This window comes from Schistocerca piceifrons, chromosome 7, assembly GCF_021461385.2.
Source record: "Schistocerca piceifrons isolate TAMUIC-IGC-003096 chromosome 7, iqSchPice1.1, whole genome shotgun sequence".
Lineage (NCBI taxonomy): Eukaryota > Metazoa > Arthropoda > Insecta > Orthoptera > Acrididae > Schistocerca > Schistocerca piceifrons.
Genome location: NC_060144.1, coordinates 184,911,561 through 184,920,076, shown reverse-complemented (window position 1 = coordinate 184,920,076; position 8,516 = coordinate 184,911,561). Strand labels below are relative to the sequence as shown.

At 44.9% G+C, this 8,516-nt stretch overlaps 1 pseudogene; it reads left to right on the top strand.

The window, feature by feature from the left end:
• Positions 1-1,500: 1,500 nt before the first annotated feature.
• Positions 1,501-1,618, top strand: LOC124709260 (annotated as a pseudogene).
• The last annotated feature ends 6,898 nt before the right edge of the window (positions 1,619-8,516 follow it).

Sequence of the window (8,516 nt, the reverse complement as noted above, 5' to 3'; positions counted from 1 at the left end):
GATGTGTTACGAACCGTGACTTTACTCTTCATTCGATCCCTGCGAAACCCTACATTTCAGAGGATAATGCACGACCGCAAGTTGCAGGTCCTGTACGGGCCTTTCTGGATTCAGAAAATGTTAGACTGTTGCCCTGGCCAGCACATTCTCCAGATCTCTCACCAACTGAAAACGTCTGGTCAATGGTGGGCGAGCAACTGGCTCGTCACAATACGCCAGTCACTACTCTCGATGAACTGTAGTATGGTGTTGAAGCTGCATGGGCAGCTGTACCCGTACTCGCCATCCAAGATCTGTTTGACTCAATGCCCAGGCGTATCAAGGCCGTTATTTCGGCCAGAGGTGGTTGTTCTGGGTACTGATTTCTCAGGATCTATGCACCCAAATTGCGTGAAAATGTAATCACATGTTAGTTCTAGTATAATTTATTTGTCCAATGAATACCCGTTTATCATCTGCATTTCTTCTTGGTGTAACAATTTTAATGGCCAGTAGTGTAATATAACATCACCACTGGGGGACAGACGTCGTATCATGAGATGGTCCTGACTAGTCAAAATGGCTACGTAATCCTTGGCAGTATGCGAGCTTGAAGAGTAACTGTGGGACTCACGGAATTCCAGGATATCGCTTCTCAAATCATCACTTACATGTTTCTCTCTTAGGAAGTAAACTCGGCCAGAAGTTGGAGAAAGTGAAAAATGAGACTCATCGGATCAATAACTTTCATCCACTGCTCCACTGTCCGCGTTCCATGGTTTCAGAACTCTCTTCTCCTGTTAATCGCATTTGCGTCAACAACTCGCCTGCAGTTCCCAGCTTATGGAGCTCCCTTCGTGTTGTTCTGGTGCTGACGATGTTCGCGAGTGCGACTTTCAGTTCTACACTGACTTTTTCAGCTGTCGTCCTCTTATTTTTCAACACAATCGTCTTCTATGACCGTCTGTCACAATCACTCAACACACATTTTCGTTCAGGTTGTGACGCAACGGATGATGTCTTTTCGCTTTCCCTTTTTGGTATAAATTTTCGATATGGTGCTTCCTGAAAAACCAAAGACTATCTATCTTCGCTACAGAAGCACCCACCACACGAATACCAACAATTTGCACTGAGCTCCGACGTAATGCACTCACAACTACACAGAACACTGCTCTGACCAGGATTCACACTTGTATTGAGGACATTGGGTAGGTGCCGTTCGTGGCCACTGCACAAATACAACAGCGCAACCTCCATGCTTGGCTCAGCTTCTGCCATTACAGGTATGTTCAAGCAATCAGTCCTCGCGGTGTTTGTATACTTTTTCCACACCATGTATTTCACACACATCTGTAACATATTTCATTGGTAGTTAGCTTCACTTTGCTGTTTCTTCTGAAATCTGATCCAAATTGTAATTCTGTCTGGGTAAGAAACATGCACAAAATCTTGGGCAATTTTCTCCTATGTAGGTGTGGAAATGAAACAAACACTTTTTACTTTTGTAATAGGGTAAGTGCCAACGGCCATGCCGCAGTGGTATCACCGGTTTCCTTCAGATCACCGAAGGTAAGCGCTGTCGGGCTGGACTAGCACTTGGATGGGTGACCATCCGGTCTTCCGAGTGCTGTTGGCAAGCGGGGTGCGCTCAGCCCTTGTGAGGCAAACTGAGGAGCTACTTGATTGAGAATCAGCAGCTCCAGTCTCATAAACTGACACACGACCGGGAGAGCGGTGTGCTGACCACATGCCCCTCCATATCCGCATCTAAAGACGCCTGTGGTTGAGGATGACACGGCGGCCGGTCGGTGCCGTTGGGCATTCCAAGGCCTGTTCAGAAGGAGTTTAGTTTTTAATAGGGTAAGTACTTCATCACATTTCTTCACTTTCACTTACATTCAGTCTCTCTTTTTTTAAAAAAAATGTTTTTCACATGAGTCTGGGTTTAAATATAAATTCGAGGACCTTTGAATGCAACTTTATTTCAGTTTAACGAACACTATCCTAAAAACAAATGAGCTCATTGTCGTAAAACATTCTTTGAAGGTTGAGTACTACACCATCCTTTACTCCTTCTACGGACGGACATATTTGATCTACCACGAATTCTTCATCTCCAAGTTATGTAAGTTTCCGTTTGAGGGCGTTGCTCCGGTGTATAAGCAGCCTAGCGCGATTCCGATGCTAGTTTATAAGCGGCGACGTATAGGTGAGGGATTAGTTGTGTATTCGTGTCATTCCGACGTGCCTGCGGTAAATGGGTAAACATGAACTATGGCGACATTATTACCAAATGCAGCATGGACCAACGTGTTGTTATTCTTCGCTTGGCTGCTGGAGGAAAAATAGCGGTGGAGGTGAATCGAAGAATAAAGAATGTACATGGGGGAGCATGTCTATCGAAAATGGTGCGCCAAGGGGAGATGCTGCCACATGGCAATGCACGTCTCCATATCGCAACTGTCGTAACGCGGAAGTTACGCCAACGCAAGTGGAAAATACCCGAGCACCCGCTCTGTAGTCCTAATCCTTCCCCACGCGATTATTCCATCTTCGGTCCTTTGTTTTACCAAACGGGTATTTTCAGCTTGGTGCGTCGCTAGGATGATTGCCTCAATACTCACGGCTATTTTGCCTATTGGCACACCCACTACGGTCTCTACGGTTTTCGAACTGAAACTTTTTTGTGGCCCTTTAGATACACTGCTGGCCATTAAAATTGCTACACCAAGAAGAAATGCAGATGATAAACGGGTATCCATTGGACAAATATATTGTACTACAACTGACATGTGATTACATTTTCACGCAATTTGGGTGCATAGATTCTGAGGAATCAGTACCCAGAACAACCACCTCTGGCCGTAATAACGGCCTTGATACGCCTGGACATTGAGTCAAACAGAGCTTGGATGGCGTGTACAGGTACAGCTGCCCATGCAGCTTCAACACGATACCACAGTTCATCAAGAGTAGTGACTGGCGTATTGTGACGAGCCAGTTGCTCGGTCACCATTGACCAGAAGTTTTCAATTGGGGAGAGATCTGGAGAATGTGCTGGCCAGGGCAACAGTCGAACATTTTCTGTATCCAGAAAGGCCCGTACAGGACCTGCAAGATGCGGTCGTGAAATGTAGGGTTTCGCAGGGATCGAATGAAGGGCAGAGCCACGGGTCGTAACACATCTGAAATGTAACGTCCACTGTTCAAAGTGCCGTTAATGCGAACAACAGGTGTCCGACACGTGTAACCAATGGCACCCCATACCATCACGCCGGGTGGTACGTCAGTATGGCGATGACGAAAACACGCGATGTCGCCAAACACGGATGCGACCATCATGATGCTGTAAACAGAAAAAAAGACGTTTTGCCATTCGTGCACCCAGGTTCGTCGTTGAGTACACCATCGCAGGTGCTCCTGTTTCTGATGCAGCGTCAAGGGTACTCGCAGCCATGGTCTCCGAGCTGATAGTCCATGCTGCTGCAAACGTCGTCGAACTGTTCGTGCAGATGATTGTTGTCTTGCAAACGTTCCCATCTGTTGACTCAGGGATCGAGACGTGGCTGCACGATCCGTTACAGCCATGCGAATAAGATGCCTGTCATCTCGACTGCTAGTAATACGAGACCGCTGGGATCCAGCACGGCGTTCCGTATTACCCTCCTGAACCCACCGATTCCATATCCTGCTAAGAGTCATTGGATCTCGACCAGTGCGAGCAGCAATGTCGCGATACGATAAACCGCAATCGCGATAGGCAACAACAATCCGACCTTTAGCAAAGTCGGAAACGTGATGGTAGGCATTTCTCCTCCTTACACGAGGCATCACAGCAACGTTTCACCAGGCAACGCCGGTCAACTGCTGTTTGTGTATGAGAAATCGGTTGGAAACTTTCGTCGTGTCAGCACGCTGTAGGTGTCGCCACCGGCGCCAACCTTGTGTGAATGCATAGCACAGCATCTTCTTCCTGTCGGTAAAATTTCACGTCTGTAGGACATCTTCGTGGTGTAGCAATTTTAATGGCCAGTAGTGTATTCACAAAAACTTGGCAGCTTCATTAACTGATTCTCGTGTTGAAAAAAAGGACTGCCGTTGACGAATGATTCTCCGCTGTTTTGCACCACGCTACTCCAGGGAGGACGTTAAATGTATCTACGGTATGCAGCCGTAGGACATGATCTAGGACACCGAAACAAGCTGACAAAATTACTGGCTCACTTCGGTGCTAGTTCTGGCGCTCTGATTAACTCGCTGAACAACGAATCAGAGACAAACAGTTGTTCACACTTGCTACAGTATTCCAAGTATACAGGAAGCAAATATCAACATTTTGTTTTCGAAAATTTTTACATCTCATCCCTTCATGCCCACAGAAACGTAACAGCTAGGACCTTTCCGCTTTTTTAACGTTTGTTACTAGCAGATTCTCACTCATATTAATCAATTGAAAAGCTAATGAAATGTCAACAGCAGTCCTACGCATAGGCAAATATAGGCACTGCAAGTAATATTACACTTTGGGAACCACTATGACGAAATAAACATGAAAAATGTATTTCTTATACCTCAGAGAGACACTGTAATTAGTAGGAATGTTTGAAATCACACTGTTTTCTAAAAATCACTAAAATACAATTAAAATCATTGTCTATGACACATATGTTAAACCTGGTATTATTTGGAGGTGGTGATGATGAGGTCCCATACTACGAGGAGAGTAGGGAACGATTAGGCAAGGTCCTAGCATAGGTGGTTTGCCATTGCCTTCAATCCGACCGTAATGGGGATGAATGATGGTAATGAAGACAACACAACAACGCAGTCATCTTGAGGCAGGTAAAATACCCCGCTGGGAATCGAAGCCGGGACCCCGTGCGCGGGAAGCGAGAATGCTACCACAAGACCACGAGCTGAGGACTATTTGGAGATAATGAACAGAATAAAATTAAAATCTGAGTCTTACCATCTAGTTACAAAGCATTATCCTGTCTGCTAGTCTCCTTATTACTAAAATGAAGTACAGTTGTATTAAAGTTAGCAAACATGCTAGGAAGAAATTATATTCGATATTTTACAAATAATTCACTACAATGTAACATGTATTGTTGTATTTACATATCTCAGCATTTTCATTGTGAATGGGGCTGATCTGTAAAAAATTCACACACTACGTAATATTTTATTAAATGATTCATACAATGTCATTTACTGTTCTAATATGTCAAACTTCATTGTATTTCTTACCTTTCTGTTTTTGATAATCACGTCATTGCAGCAAAATGTATATCAGGCCCATGCGGAACCACTGTGGGGCTACCATGTTTTGCTCAAATTTTCGAGGTGGACTCTGGGCCGATCTCAATTGTATATGTAATGGATTCCTAAAGAGATTCACTGTGCCAACTTTATACTGTTGTACTACTATTGCTGAAATGACTTCAACATAGAAATAAACTACGCTGAATCTCAAAATCACGTGTGGCACGAATTAATTTGGGCGTTACTACCCACTTAGTCAGTCTTTTGTTATAGCAGGACTTCTGCTTATTTCTTTTCTATAGCAGCAGGAACAAATTAGCTCTACGAAGCAGATAACTCATGTTAAGTATTTGATCCCAGCCAAAAGAGGAAAAAAATGGTTCAAATGGCTCTGAGCACTATGGGACTTAATATCTGAGGTCATCAGTCTCCTAGAACTTAGTACTTAAACCTAACTAAAATAAGGACATCATACACGTCCATGCCCGAGGCAGGATTCGAGCCTGCGACCGTTGCGGTCGCGCAGCTCTAGACTGAAGCGCCTAGAACCGCTCGGCCACACCGGCCGGCTCCAAAGGAGAATACATTTCATCACCCCTTCAGGGTAGGAGGGGTACCTTATTCCCAGAATATTTTTGTACAAATAATGAACCGTGTAAAGCCTATATAAAATTTTGTTGAAATTTTTTCAGGCGTTTCTGAGTTATGCTTTCATGTCACGCCTTTTCACCCCAAACCCTCAGCGTTGAGGGTGCTTGGAGTATCATACTGTCACAGCAATTTTTTTCGGATGGCAAATGATATGGTTATCAGTTTTGGTAGAAATTCCGTCAGATGTTACAGAAATATGCTGATATATCATGGTCATTTTCAGAACCGCTCACTCTTTGGAACTGTCACCAGTGAGCCTAGCAACCCGGAAAACTGTGGTTTCGATACTAGGAACGATAGTTATTGAATATTCTTACACGCCATGTCTCCTCACCCTACGCCGTCCCCTTCCATCGGAGAGGTGGTAGGGATATATTACCGCAACAGTGTTTTGATACAAATTACTGTGCTAGTAATGACTCATTTACATATAAAATTTGGTTGTAATAGCTCCACACGTTCTTGAGCTATGCACCTACGTTACCACGTTTTCTCCCCCACTCCCCATTCGTATGGGAGTTAGGTGATTGGTACCGCAATAGTGATGTATGTACCAAGTTTGGGTGAAATCGAGCCAGTGGTTTAGAGTGCATGTGGAACACAAATATTTGCAAAAAATGGTTTTAATAAACTTACTAGCTGTGAAACCACGCGTTATTTACTCATTCCAATATTCTATTAATCCATCTCCTCCCCTCTGCTTTTTCTGCCTAACTCCCCATCCCTCCTGTCTCTGTCCATCTCTTCCCCCCTCCCCCCCCTCTCTCTATCTCGTCATCTCTGGTCATCTCCCTCTCTCCCCCTCTGTATCCACTTCATCCTCACAATCTCTCTATCCATCCTTCCTGCCTCTGTACACGTCCCCTTCCTCCTCCCCCATTTCTCGTCCTTGTCTCCCCTCTCTCATCCATCTCCTCCCCCTTTCTTCTGCCTGTATCCTCCTGCCCCTCTATATCCATCTGCCTTGTCCTCCCCCTATGTTTCCATCTTCTCCTTCCCTATCTGCCCATCTCCTTCCCCCCCCCCCCCTCTCTCTCATTGTCAATCTCCTCATTCCCTCTCACTGTCCAACACCTCCTCTCCCTCTCTGTCCATCACCCCATCATCACTTCCATTCCTACCCCAGTGGGAGGTTGGTGTTCTTACCACCACCGTACTTTTTTCCAACACGTTATCACCTCCAGCCTCACCCAAATGACAAGCTGGTGTTTCTTACCACAACTGTACTTCTTTGGAGATAGTAATAAGCGTATAAAGTGTGGCTGAAATTAATGCTGGGACTTTGGAGGAGTTGTAGAACATATATGTATGTGGGATGTATTCTCTGCTGTTTTACATTATACAACCCCAGAGACGATGTTAAATTTGTCTGTGATATTCAGCCGTGTGGTTTGATGGTACGTCCTGAAACACGTTGACAAAATTATTGTCCCGCTGTAGTGCTCATTATCGCGAAATGCTTGACACACTGAACACCACAAATAAGAGACAAATTGCACTTCATGCTTTTTACAGCATTCAACAGTTTCTGAACATTTTTATATTACCACTTCGCAACCCACCCGTACCCATAGTGGTAGTGGGGAATCGTACTTCAACAGTACTTTTATACAAATAATAAGTTACTTGCCTGACAAATTTGGTTAGAATTCCTCAGGCGTTCCTTAGTAGTGCTTCAATGTCACCCCTTTTTTTATCCCCCCCCCCCTCCTTTGGAATGTATTTTATGTCGTCTCGTTGCCGCTGTAGAGTCTTGTACCATGGGAAGCATGGAGAGGATGTTGTTTAGTGGCCAGTATCCTCTTTCTATAACACATACACGCATGGATTTGTAAGGTGTCAACGGTCTTGCCCCTTATATGAGTCCATTTAACGTGACTTTAGTCAATAAAAACGACTGACAGCAGCGCAATCGCTTTGTAGATAACTAGTTGTTGTTTGTTGGAGTAATACTCTCGATTACGGTGTATGAAATGTCTGTGGAAACGCATTGGCACGCTCGCTATGTAATACAGGGAGAATTACACGATTTTGTAATTGTCAGATTTTACGTCAATGCATTATATGGAGGCACCGGGGAAAGCGCTTGACCAGCAGCCTGACAGTGCATATCCAGGAGTGTAACCTCAAGTGTTTACAAAACAGAGCAGTGGCTTGCTGGGCGTGCTCTCGCCTACATTTCAATAATTTTCGCCTTCGAGTAACTGAAGTGGGGCAGGCCAGGAGTCCCTTAGGAAGTAAAAATTCCGGAAAAATTGTTGTTGCCTGCAGCTGTGGATCTTCCCAGGTGGCTTGGGCGTACTCGTGAACTTTGGTAGAAAGGGAAGAATTGTGGAAAATAGTTCGATTCCTAGGCGGTAAATTGGTCGGCACTGGGAAACTGGGTATTTTGAGCGTTTCTAGGGATGTGATTTGCTCGGTAAAGTTTTGGTGGGGAAAACAGAGGGGAAGAGCGATCTTGCTCGACTCCCTGTTGAGGTCTTCCGTCTTGGGCTTTTCGTTCTGAGAGGACGTGAGCCATGTCAGCTCTTTGCTGATGGGCAGATTGTCGCAGTTTGAGAAGTTTACGGACAGCAGTCTGTTGTCCAAATATTTCCGAGGCGCCACAGCCGGTTTCC